At 32.7% G+C, this 14,550-nt stretch overlaps 1 protein-coding gene across 1 annotated transcript in view; it reads left to right on the top strand.

Moving 5' to 3' along the window:
* The first annotated feature begins 1,016 nt into the window (after positions 1-1,016).
* The window catches only part of LOC135217311 (cell adhesion molecule 2-like), a 282,994-nt gene continuing 269,460 nt past the window's right edge, over positions 1,017-14,550 (top strand). Inside the window, exon 1 of the mRNA XM_064253091.1 lies at positions 1,017-1,547. The gene's annotated coding sequence lies outside the window, so the exon portion shown is untranslated. The remainder of the gene's footprint in view (positions 1,548-14,550) is intronic.

A 14,550-nucleotide genomic window follows, 5' to 3' on the forward strand; every position in this document is an offset into this window, starting at 1 on the left:
ACTAAAAAGAAAAGATAACGCTAATAACCACTGATACCACTCTTATACATATAGATTTCATGAACAGGATGTGGAAACATACAACACGATTCCGGATTACAATTTCCCAGAACTATGATCTTACAGGAATGCCCCGAAGGTAAGGAAGGTTACTGAAGTGAACTCATGAAGTGATTTGTGCAAATAACTATATTATGACTTAGAGCAGACGAATTAATTATTACATCTTTTTAATTCCCCGCCTAACTGAAGGTTTTTATGGCTGCTTCAGGTATTGGAAATGCAAATAGACATTATATATATGTATGATATATATATATATATATATATATATATATATGTATATATATATATATATATATATTATATATATATAAATATATATATATATATATATATATATATATATATATATATATATATATATATATATATATATATATATATATGCTAGCATTACATCTATTAGTAGAAACAAGTGTTAGCTGCAGAGAGAGTAAAAACAATGCAGTAGAAAATTATTTCAAAGCATTATGTTGGAAATAATATTTTCTCTTTCAAACCAGGAAGCTGTCACCAAGGAAATGAAAAAAAAAAAATTATCTTTTACCAGAAATGCAAATGATTGCTGAAAGATTGATGATAGCAATGATCAAGTATGCGATGACGAGAGAGAGAGAGAGAGAGAGAGAGAGAGAGAGAGAGAGAGAGAGAGAGGACATACTCGGTATGCCTGATAGTTCCGGTCTCCCTCGTCATCATATGCCTGTGCTGCTATCGAAGCGTTTTACATATCCATGTATGAATGCGTTGATGTGCTCATACGTATTCGTGTGTGAGTGAACTTCTCTGTTTATTAGTAAGCGCGAGTGCGCGCGCGCGTGTCTGTGTCTCTGTATGTGTCTGTGAGTGCGTGCGTGCGTCAGCAGCTGAGGTGAGAGTGAGTGGGAAGAGCGAGTGAACTAAGAGGCGAAGTCCCCAGCCCACAAGCCCCGCCCAACCTAACCTGGTCCCTTTAGCCGGCCAGGCTCAGAGCTCCTCCGAGAGAACTCGCGGAAGGACGTTACCGCTGCGTGTCGCGTACATCCCCATATCTTTATACGGGGCTATCCGTCTACGCTAGCTATCTTTTTAGGACAATGTCGCTCTGACATCTGCTTGTCACGGGCTCGATTCCCTGGACGAATATTCCCACCAAGTGCGTCTACGGTTCCGCTGCGATTCGAGGATTTCTTGGATAGTTACGGACAACACACGTACAAAGGGAAGCGATATGCGTCTAAGTAACGATGCAGTTGTGCTGGAAAATGTTCTTACCAACTGATGAGATAATGATGATGTAAAGATTTCGGGGTTGCATGTTGTTTGTAGCTGGAAAATAAGGCTTTTAAACATACATAGAATTAAAAAGGGAATTCGCAAGATAACTTATTTTCTTTGAAAGTGATTAAATTACAATATTCGTCTGTACGTCAGTTGTGTCTCAAAGTTAGTGACTGGATTCCAGATTGGAGTTTTTAGCTGCAGTGGAACGAGAGAGCTAACAGGTGAGTTACTGTTCTTGTCAATTAACAAACCTAATTATCATGGCTAAATAATTTAACTATTATTATTATTATTATTATTATTATTATTATTATTATTATTATTATTATTATTATTATTATTATTATTATTATTATTATTATTATCATCTTCACATTACAATTCCTACCACCTCAGCTATGCTATAAGTCTGCGTAAACAATTACTAAAATCTATCATACTATCTACCTAACCATTCGTACACTATTAGTAAAAGAAAAATAGATTCTTAATCTCATAACATAATGTCGAAGAAATAATTACGACGAATAACGAAATGACAATAAGTGTAATTACACAATTAAATGAATACCATCATTAACAACAACAAAGAAAGCAGCGATGATGATAATAATAATAATAATAATAATAATAATAATAATAATAATAATAATAATAAACTAACATTCATTTATGTTACTGATAAGTGTAGCTAATAATCTTAGTGTGCAAAGAATCTTATTACTTCACCATTAGAAACAAAGCATCTATAGATTAATGAAAATCAATCCCTGTTATTGTTCTTTCTTCTGTCTTCTTAATTAAGAGCTTTGACGCTGCATAAGTTTTTATTCTGACTTAGACATAAAGTAAAAGTAATTTTCTCTATAAATTATCCACCAATAATATATAAAAGTACATTTTTTTATATCTTTACTATAGTTATAAGTTAGAGCTTACTAAGATTAGTAAAGTTATCTTTTCGATTTAAACATTTTATGAAGTTATATATATATATATATATATATATATATATATATATATATATATATATATATATATATATACATTAAAGAGTATTCCCATGTTGTTTGGTAATACATAGAAAATTAACAAACATACAATGATGAAAACTTATTAGTATTAACGGCGATTTCTTAACTGTAAGCACACAAACTCCTCACGCGGAAGATTTCCAAGAGGAATCCCTTGCTAACTTTGAAATAAGTTTTCATTCTAAAAGCCTTGCGGGTCCAAAGTTAAATTATCTTCCCTTTCATAAGATTGATGCACGTCAGACAGAGGGTTCCACCTAGTGCGTTTCCTTATTTTTTTCTTTAATTTTTTGTGTGGCTTCTCTGGAAAGGAATGCTCTGTGTTTTTGATGTTGGAGGCATAAGTTCATGCTCTTCGAAGGAGGGCAAGTTTGATTTCATATATTTATTTTTTGTGACTCGGTTGTCATAACTATCTTATGTATGACTGACAAGTCTGTTTAATGTGTTTGAGTTGCCATTCCTTACTAAGGGAATAATAAACCTTCATTCTTTTTGTTCACGTCCCTGTGTTGTCTTTACAAAAATTGTCTGTTGTTCTTTTATTAATTGTGTACTGGTAGCAAGAACTTCTTCCCCACTGAAAGTTATTTTCCTGATTTACACCTGTGCTCTGAATGACTAAGTGGGTTTTTTTAAGGCTCGAGTCATTATGGGTTTCCCTTACATGAGTGGAGAGTTCAGTCCCATAATGCAATTGAGCCGTGAACAAAAAGCTATTGAAATGTGGAAATATTATACCGTAGAGTGAAATCGTGGTTTCATTATATTGTAATAATAACGTATCAACCATTATCCGATTTTTTTTTTCCAGAAAATATTATGTTGAAGTCAGTCTCTTGATAGAAAGGATAAATTCTAGTTAACAAAAGATATGTCATAGTTCACTGATTATGAAAAGCCTTAAATATTTTAACAATATGCAAATAATAGAGACAAGACTTTCACAAGAAAATACGCGTAAGATAAATACAAGCCACATATGCACTATTGCGCACGCAGACTCTCTCTCTCTTCTCTCTCTCTCTCTCTCTCTCTCTCTCTCTCTTCATAAACACATGCATATATGTAAGTGTGTTTATGCGTATTTAACAGCCATGAACATGATTTCTCTTTTCCAGAGCATTCCAGTATCTTCCAAGAGATTATTCACTGTAGAAAATCTTTATATTATATAAAAAATTTTGTAGCAACAAAACAATATTTGATATGATTAGTTGTCTGGTTTTCGTTTATGAATAACACATTTATAACATTTCCCCATTTAGTTTATTTGACATGGGACGGGTGTTTGTTTATGTAACTTCCCTAATCATCTTTCTTTTGAATCTTTCAATCACTTTCTTAAAGCTATAAAAATCCAACGTAATTTCAAGAAATAGTAAAGTAACCAACAGAAAATATTTTACTTACATGAGTTGAAGGAAATTAAAAGAATTTTTCCGAAACTTTTGAACAAATGCAGTAGTGATAAATCTCATTGAAAATGTTGAAAAAACACAAACGAGCAAAATTAATGAGATTGGAAGAAAAGATTGGTTAAAAGAGGAAAAAAAATAATGATTCTCTCTCTCTCTCTCTCTCTCTCTCTCTCTCTCTCTCTCTCTCTCTCTCTCTATATATATATATATATATATATATATATATATATATATATACTATATATATATATATATATATATATATATAATATATATATAACAAATGTCATATTGAATATTATTGTAGCCTAATATTTGTAAATAAAATACCATGGTGATGTGGTAAGTATGAATGAATTTTATATATATATATATATATATATAAATATATATTATATATATATAATATATATATATATATATATATATTTGTGTGTGTGCGTGTGTGTGAGTGTGTATGTGTGTTTGTGTCTGTGTCTGTGTGTCTGTGCTTGTAAAAAAGCAAAATTTCCTCCGTTAAAAATGCCCCACTTATAAAATTCATGTAATTGCTAATCGAAACACATTATGCACGATAAATTTTGCCTCGCTAAGCGTGAACGACCTTAAATTGTTATACCTATTTCTCACTCTATCTTCTGCCTAGGCAATAAAATGGGAAAATACCAAACTGTCAATTCATCATCCTTTTGTTTTGTGCCTTCAGTAAAATATACACTTTCTTGGTATTTTGTTTCAGCTCTCTCTATATACATTCTCTGACTGCTACATGACAACTCAAATTTTGCTCATGATTATGGTGACTGTTACGGCCATGATGTTTATTGTTATGTTTTTTTTTTTTTTCAATCCTTCATAAGTTCAAATTGCCTTGCGTGTTAAGAAGGGAATTTTATGGTTTTCTTTTTTCTTCCTTTGCTTTGATTCTTTTAGTTGCTTTTATAGTCTGAGGAAAAACTTCATTTTAATGCTCATAACATAATTTTTTTTCATTCTGAGGTCGGAAGACTTTTATATAATTTTATTAATTTCATAAGCGCAAAAGTTTATTTCATAAATAATATAGATTACTTCATAATTAAATTGACATTCTGGAACGTTACTGCCTCGTATAACTTTGCCATTCGACGTTTTTATAGTCTGTAATTCTGTTACAAGAAATGGTTCAGCTTCATTAACTTTTAATCCAAGGGCATAATAAGCACGCGGAATATGTGTCTAGATATAATGACTGTTTTTATTGTGATTTAAGGGACTGATATCCTGGAGCATTAATCAGTTATTAACAAACTAGCCACACTTCTTTAAGTCCCCTGAATAGACAGCAACTTTAAGATGATTTCATCATTCATTAACGCTGAAATGCAATGCACTTTCAACTCAGTTATTCATCCTTCATGTAGGCTGTCCTTTATTTTCCAAGAATATGTTTCAGAATTATTTTTATAAATATAATTTCTTTTACTTTGCAACATGCTTCAAATCAATGCTCTTTAACCATTAACACTTCGTCTTTTGTTCGTTGATTGAAATATTCTGTTATCATGAGTTAGCCATCTCTCAAACAAACTGTAACAATTTGCGTTGAACAATAGACTATCAAATACCAACATGGTTTATTCTTTATTAGTCTACAGCTTCCTCTATGAAATGTTTTTACATATCATTTAGTTATCAGTTGTTGTTTACGAAGAATACTACGTTTATTTAGTTAGGATAGAACAAAAAGTAATTATCACTCCATGGAGGTGACAACAATTAATATTCAATCCTTTATGGACTAACACTATATACAACGCATATCTTTATTCTAAGGTGGGTTTCAAAACTTGATAAATGAATCTTTGCTGCGTGAAAATGCTTGTATTTATACTGATGTTATTAGTCAAATAAACAGATATGGAAATCCTTCTGGCAACATGATACAAAATTAAAATATAAAGACAACACTAAATAATAAATCATAACAGTATATTTTTATACAACGTTTTCGTCGCGAGTCTTTGAAAAGTAATCACCATCCTGCTTATATTATTTAATGAAGATTTCGACATTTATTTTAAATTCGTGAATGACCAAAACATTTTTCCTTTTAATTCTTCCTTCATTTGCACTTATGGCCAATAACTCCTCCATCCTTAGGCGAATAATATTTCTCGTGATTATCATTAAGCATGAGATAAATTATGTTTAATATCCCTTTTCGTCCTACAAATTGTAATGTCTCGTTGTTTAGGGCTTTCATATGCCCTGTGAATACCAGCATAGTATGGTGATGGTTTACAGCTAATGTAAATTAAGATAACTAACTATAGATAGTAAATTTCCTTTGCTAATTAAATATAAATTACAGAAAAATAAAAATGAATTTGGAATATTTTCCTAAAATGCAGTTGTTGCTCTTTAGAAATGAAAGGTTCGCTATCTTCCTGGAAAAAAGAAGTAAAGTGAAGGGATCGTGAACCTGAATTAAAAAAGAATAGATGAAACCTGCCTAATAAAAACATCTTGTGAATTAAACGAAAGTTGGTCCAGGGACGAAAACAAGCGAGGCTAAAATCGTATTTATCTCATTACATATCAGTCGAGATGCTTATAGTATTTGTTCAGAGTTCTTCCTCGCCACCCCGTTAACACCCGTTCCCAATGCTTCCTGTATAAGGACACAATTAAAAATAATTGGCACCAATTTCCCTCCACGGCAACTGTTTGCTCTCCAGCGCTCGAAGCAAAAGCCTCCCAGAAAAGGAGTGAGTGAGGGAATGCGCGTTTGTCCCCTTTTCTCCTTCCTCTTCTTTATTTCTGTTGATTGTTTGTTTGTTCTCTTGTTAAAACAAGTGTTAATACGTTTTCATTTGTGGTCTAAGTGCATTGGCAAAAAATAGGATTGAAAATGCCATTGAAGATTATATATCACTCAGCAAGTTCATATATAGAGAGAGGGGGGGAGGGGGGATGAATATATGTTGGTTCTGAAATCACATTAATTATACATGGAGGTTCATCAACGATGAGAGAGAGAGAGAGGGAGAGAGAGAGAGAGAGAGAGAGAGAGAGAGAGAGAGACAGAGAGAGAGAGATTAAATAAAGAACACACAGATATATATATATGACAATAGGGTTGACCCTTCTCATTTTCGCACTTTCCAATTTAGGGAATTTCTCAAGGATGAGGTTGCTAGCACTATACCCATTCCCATACACACGCTGCTCTAGGATATCTTCCGAGCTTGTTAGACTTACCGGCGAAATCCTGGGAAAGAGCCAAGGACCTTGCAAATGGGCCACGGGGTTGCAGAACCTGAAGCCCACTGGTCGTGGAGAGACACAGAGACAGATGCATAGAGATATCCGCAATGACTAAAGACAGGAAAATCCTTAAAAAAAGAAAGAAAAAAAAGAGGAATATGTTCCGGGAGGTCCTACTTCAGAAAAAAGGGCAACCAGAGGAAAATACCGAAAAATTCCCTACCTGGGAAAAAGTTAACTTGCTCTTTCTAGAGAATTCATGGTTCGGAAAATAAAATACAGAGAGAGAGAGAGAGAGAGAGAGAGAGAGAGAGAGAGAGAGAGAGAGCAAAAAGGGATGGGGTGTGAACTGATGAATGATAAAAGAGGAGAAAAAAGGGTGACATTGTTGCAAAGTGGAAGTTGCTTAATGCTCACTGAAGTGAAGTGGATACAGAGAAGAGAAACGAGACAAAGAGGAAAGGAAAAATGCAGGAAAAGAGAGACACGAAGAGCGGCAAACATGGAATTGGTTATAAAGGAAAAATTGTTGAAGGACAGAGGCACTGTTTGGAACTGGAGACATATGGACAAAGTGAACAGCTTACACTCTGGGATTAAATAAAAGGGAATCAAAACAAAATATAATCATATAATACTACGAAAATAAGGCACTTAATACATACATACATAGTCACAGACATATATATATCTATATATATATATACATATATATATATATATAGTATATATATATACGTATATTATATACATATATATATATATATATATATATATATAAAAATATCGAGCTACAATGTCCTTTCATTTAATATCTAATTCGCTCTACCTCGGAATTAATATATTTTCATATATGCTTAACCGAAGGGGAATTTTTTCTCGATAATAGATTTGCCTGGACCAGGGCGCGAACCTATGGATCCTTTCAAACCCAGGAACGTCAGTGAAGCGTTACCTACTACACCTCTCGCGGTGGTGTAGTAGGTAACGCTTCACTGACGTTCCTGGGTTTGAAAGGATCCCATAGGTTCGCGCCCTGGTCCAGGCAAATCTATTATCGAGAAAAATTCCCCTTCGGTTAAGCATATATGAAAATATATTAATTCCGAGGTAGAGCGAATTAGATATTAAAGGACATTGTAGCTCGATATTTGTATATGAATCACGGAAATGTGATATGACTTATATATATATATATATATATATATATATATATATATATATATATATATATATATATATATATATATATATATATATAAATATATATATATATATATATATATATATATATATATATATATATGTATGTATGTATGTATTTATGCATAATATAATAGTAAACAGCTCTTACACAAATGACCAGCAACTATATCGAACACATTGTGGATGCATATAGAGCATCTATTTCCTCCGAAATGAGGATTAAACTCCTTCAACTAACAACCTCAGCTTACCCTCCTTATACAGCCCTAATAAATGGGACATATTTTAAAAGACGTAAATTAAATAGCTACAAGTTGAGCAAAAGAAAGGATGTATTACTCACAGGTGATTGCCTATACATAGTTATGAGACTTGTTCATCATCTACCATGCCTGGTTTTATTACCCAATGGATAAAAAACACAATGGTGGACAGAGCAAGGCCTTGTAGCTCCGAAGCATCTATTTGTAAAAAAAACAATAAATGAATAAAGAAGAGGGAATATATATATATATATATATATATTATATATATATATATATATATATATATATATATATACATATATATATACATGCATATATAATAATAGATATCCTGGTACGTCAATAAGTATTTACATGAATCAAAAATAGGAGCTCCGAAGCATCTATTTGTAAAAAAAACAATAAATGAATAAAAAAGAGGAATATATATATATATATATATATTATATATATATATATTATATATGTTATATTAATATATATATGTATGGTATAGATATATAAATAAATATATATTCATGCATATTTTTTTATATTAATAAGATATCCTGGTACGCCAATAAGTATTTACATGAATAAAAAATAGTGAGGGAGAAAACGGGAGCGAATGAGAGCGAGAGGCTACAACAGAAAATATTTCATTTACAAAACAATGAAGTAATTGGTTGAAGTGTCTGAAACAGAAATCAACTGTTAAAAACGAAAGAAAAGAATTGGAAGTAAATGATGAAAGAAAAGAAGAGGCTCCTTCCTGGCCTCACCCTACCCGAGCGCCCTCTCCTGACTCCTTCTTTCCCCACACCTCCTCCCATCCAGACCCCCTCCTTTTCCCCACCTCCCCGCTCCTCCTCCTCCTCTTTCCCCTTAATTTTCCCTTAATTTTCCCTCGGGCAAGCTCTCTCTGCTCTAAGAAGGGAGCATGTATAGAAGTTGCCAGACGAGTCTACTGAATACAAATAACACCTCATAAGGAGATGTATATATTTTTGGGACAGAGAAAACGTCTTCTCGCCGTGTTCTTATGTGTAAGGAATTTCTCGAAATACTTTATTTATTTATTTTTTTTCTCTTCAGCGTAGCGTAAGGTGTGGGGGGGAGTTGGAAGTGGGTGGGGGCAAGGCGGGGGGTTAAGGTGGGGAGGAATGTGTCGGGAGTGTCTTTTGGAAAGAGCAGGACAAATGTGGAACATGTGAAGAATGCGTTAACCATTTCTTTTGTGGAAATGAAGACGCGAGGGATTATCCTTTCGCTGCTCTTGTAACATTGTGTTATTATTACTTTTAATAATAAAGGGCAAATATATGTGTAAAGCTACACTTACGAAATCCTTAAATATATGCTTTGATTTAATCTATCTTTCTATTCATTCATATCTGCTCTCTATTCTCTATCAGAATTTTTTACGCTTAGTATAATTATAATCGGCAAATGACACTCGGGATCAAATATATTAAAATTTGCTTTACATAACCTTATCAGATGAGATCATTGCCACTTACAGTGAATGGATGCCTTGTAGCTCTTTTTTTATGACACGTACATTTGAATGCGGTCGAGTTATTTTTACCCCAACGACCGTAATAAAGTGTGAAGAGGGAAGGTAGGGACAAATTGCTTCCATTACGCAGTTTCATACTGTACTCTCCTGAAAGAGGATAGTAAGTTTCACGTGTTGGTTTGGGAATAATATATTATATATATATATATATATATATATTATATATATATATATATATATATATATATATAGGCAATAACCACGAAGGCAAGTGAAGAAATGGAGTGCTGTTGCAAGGCCCCTTCAATCTCGTCCTTGCTTAGTAAAAGGCGAGAGTCGAAAGGCCTTGCAGTGGTACTACATTGTTTCACTTTCCTCCGTGGCTTTTGCCATTATCTATTTACTCATCAAATTCCAAATTTTCGTGATTCAGTTGTAATATATATATAATATATATATATATATATATATTATATAATATAATATATATTATATATTATATATACATATATGAATATATTATATAAAGATCAGTCAGTACCTCTTTTTTACGTTGTATAACATCTTTCGGACTACCACTAACCTACAGTAAATAAATATCCTAACCAAACCTACGTAAACATTAACATAGGCTATGATGCTACGTATATGCCTTGGAATCCCCTTAAGCCTTTTATGAAGGTTACATCCTTCAATCACTTATCATCATTATGCCAAGTGATCCTTTAAGTTTCGTCTCGCATAAAACAGACAAGGAACCATAATGCTGAGGTTCTATTGCACACACCAGTATATATATATATATATACTATTATATATATATATATATATATATATATATATATATATATTTATATCTATCTATCTATCTATATATATATAATATATATATATTAATATATATATATAATATATAAATTATAATATATATAATATATATTGTAACGAACTTTGGTGGGTTTTACAAGTTAAAAGAATGAATAAATAAATAAAAAGATCAGAATTGGATTAAACAGGCAGCAAAAGAAACAGACATTGGAGAGGGGAGTCAAAACAAATCCAAAATAGTGTCCTTAAATTGCTTTAAAAATTTACATTAATATTTACACATTAATACAAGTGAGTCGATACACAAGCAACCACTAATATCTGAAACATTAGAGCAACGAAAAGTGAACATACAAAATGGTTTATAAAGAAAATAGTCAATAACAAAACTAAATTAAAACTACTCAAAGCGAGTCAGTATTAGAATTAAACTCTTATTCAAAATGAACGAGCAGCCGAAAAGCTCAATATTCCAAATTATTTTAGGCAAAACAAGGCATCATTAGGGTAACCTAAAAAGGTCACAATCCACCCAAGGAGATTGCAGCTTACAACACAGCTACAACAACAGATAATCCTATATAGGTCATCAATACAGCACCTAACTGACAGGGAGGTTATCCTACACACCATGTCACTCCCCAGCTGACAAAAATACACCAATGCTCCCCAATGAGGCCAAACTCCAAAAAGCAGTCATTCTTCATACGACAAAACCAAAGAAAAAAAATCCACAACTCCATATGATGTTCTCCCTCAGGCAAAAGACTGTACGACGGCTTCACACTAAATATCCAGGTATCCAATACCTGACGCTGCCTCATACTGGTTCACAGGTAAGCATACCTGATCCTCTGCTGTCAAAGAAGCTGGACTACCTCTGACTGACTCCTCACACCCCACACACCAACAACGACATCTCCGCTGCCAACGTAGCGAAATAAATACACAGGAGGGACAACAAAAGAAAGGAAACAATTGAACTACGATTGTTCACTTCAAAGAACCCCTCCTCAATATATATATATAATATATATATATATATATATATATATATATATATATATATATATATATACATATATATAATTTGAGGAGTGGTTTATATATATATATATATATATATATATATATATATATATATATATATATATATATTATATATAAAACCGCTCCTCAAATATATGTATATATCTATATATCTATATATATATATATATATATATTATATATATATATATATATATATATATATATATATGAAGTCTTTTTACTGTAATACAACAGTCCCATAAAACACTATTTTAACGAACGTTGCAACCATATATTTCGAACACTTCCTTCTGTGCTCCTGATCACTGGTAAAATATGGACATAGGATATCTTCCAAGAGTATATATATAAAAGCAAATGTAGGTGTGGTAGTAAGTCTCTGTTATGTTTTTGTCTATATACTCTTGGAAAACATCCTATGTCCATATTTGACCAGTGATCAGGAGCACAGAAGGAAGTGCTCGAAATATATCGTTGCAATAGTGTTTTATGGGCCTTTTATCTTCATATATACACACACACATATATATATATATATATATATATATATATATATATTATATATATATATATATATAACATTTGTACACATGTATCCTTTTTAGCGCTACCGAAACGTTGGTACGAATGCGATGCATTATCTCTATATTACTATACTTGTGTGAGAAAAAAGGTAAGTGGATAAATGGTGAGAGTATCGATTGTAATCCAGGTGGCTTCATAATGGCAAGTGAAATGCCACACTTGGCGTCTTACTCGAATCTCCATCAGTGGCCAGATAGTCTAAGTAGGCGGCTTGTGGGTGTGGCTAAATGCCTCATGCCCAAGCTTGGCTATGGCATGTGCTTCTGTGGAATATTTATTTAAAAACTGCGGCAGAAGAGAAAGGGCTTTCTATTTCCACATCTGTTCTATATTTTTCTCATAATTTATTTCCGTATGACAAAAGATATATATCATATATATAGTAATATAATATTATATTATATAATATATTATTATATATATATATATATATATATATTACATATATATATATTCCCCTGAAATTATTCTTGATAACTGCGGTAGAGCAGAAAAGATTTTCTATTTCCAATATTGGTCGAAAATTTTTCTCTCCATATATTCCGTCAGGCACAACAAACACACACACACACACACGCGCGCGCACACACACACACACACACACACACACATATATAAATATATGTATGTATATATATACATATATGTATGTATGTATGTATGTGTGTGTACATATGCATGTGCGTGCGCGCGAGCGTGTGTGAACACATACACACCCGCATTTAAATACTGTTCTCTTGAAAGCTTTGAGCGTATTAGATCGTATTTTAACCTTGTGGAGGTTTTGCACCTCATAAATTATCTTCAAGAATCATTCGAATAGAAGAACTTCTCATGTAAGGCCTAACAAAGCGAGAAAATGGAATATAGTAACATGTTACCACAAAGCATTATTTTTGCTCATTTTTATTTTGTTATGCTTCTGTTGTTTTATTTACTACTGTTCGGAATAAAAAGGGATATATTATACCTGTACCAATTTTTCGTATAATCTTGTAATATCTCGCTCCTTTCTTCAGCGTAATACGTTATACTTCATATGTGCTAAATGGGCACTCGACCCTCCCCTCGTACCCATTTGTTTTCGGAGTCCAGGACCTCTCCCTTAATGAAAGCTGGCAACATTGCGTTACTCGTTACTTAACCCGGCCCCTCAGCTCTAAACAATGACAAAACTTTCCTCCGCATCCCACCAAGATGAGAATTTGCAATTAGTACGTAAGTGTTTGCGCTGGTTCTTTAGAACGCAGGCAAATATTTACCCGAGCTTATTTATTCATGGGAAAAGGAAGGAAATACGAGAGACGAACATTTCTGTCTCGTAACCGAACTTTTAGTGTCTCTTTTGCTTTATTTCGAATCAAGCGTTGCAGGTAGAATAACAGCGTGTTGGAGACACTTTCCAAGTGCAGAACGATATTCTTCTGTTTACTTTTGGTGGAAATAGATTTACAAAAGAGAGTTACCCAGAAGGCGTTGAAAACATTGAAATGCAAAGCCTCATAGAACAGAAATGAATGACGAGCTACAAATGAGCATAGCTACAATCTGGGTGACGGGCGTACAAAGAGAAACTTATCTTTAATAAAGAGGAAATTAGTAAAAGAAACTTTAGATGTATATAAATAATAAATAAAGAAGAAATCGACTCTGATGGATTCATCTTATCTGCAAAATAAATTACTTGCCAAATAAGACGATATATTTATTTTGGCATTTTAAATAAGCAGGAAATTAAAACTTTACGCGTGGATGTTGAACTTATCTAACGAATCTTGGTTTAATTGATATGTTCTTTGTGTATCAGAGGCAACAATCGAGTTATTATATGGGTAAGGGACATCTACAACAAAATTATGTTTGCTGAAATATCTATAATATATATATATATTATATTAATTTCTTGCCCCTTTCCTTGTGCTCCAAAATGCTTGTGTACAGGTCGAGACATTCAATCATTTGGGGGTAATTGAATTGAAGGATGTTTTTGCAGCAGACGAATAAGGATTCTGGTGAAAACGGGAATGTTTCATAATACCTGGAAAGAGTTTACTTGTGAAGGAAACGACCTTTAAGAGTAAAAA

The sequence above is a fragment of the Macrobrachium nipponense genome, chromosome 7 (genome assembly GCF_015104395.2).
Source record: "Macrobrachium nipponense isolate FS-2020 chromosome 7, ASM1510439v2, whole genome shotgun sequence".
In the NCBI taxonomy this organism is placed as follows: Eukaryota; Metazoa; Arthropoda; class Malacostraca; order Decapoda; family Palaemonidae; genus Macrobrachium; species Macrobrachium nipponense.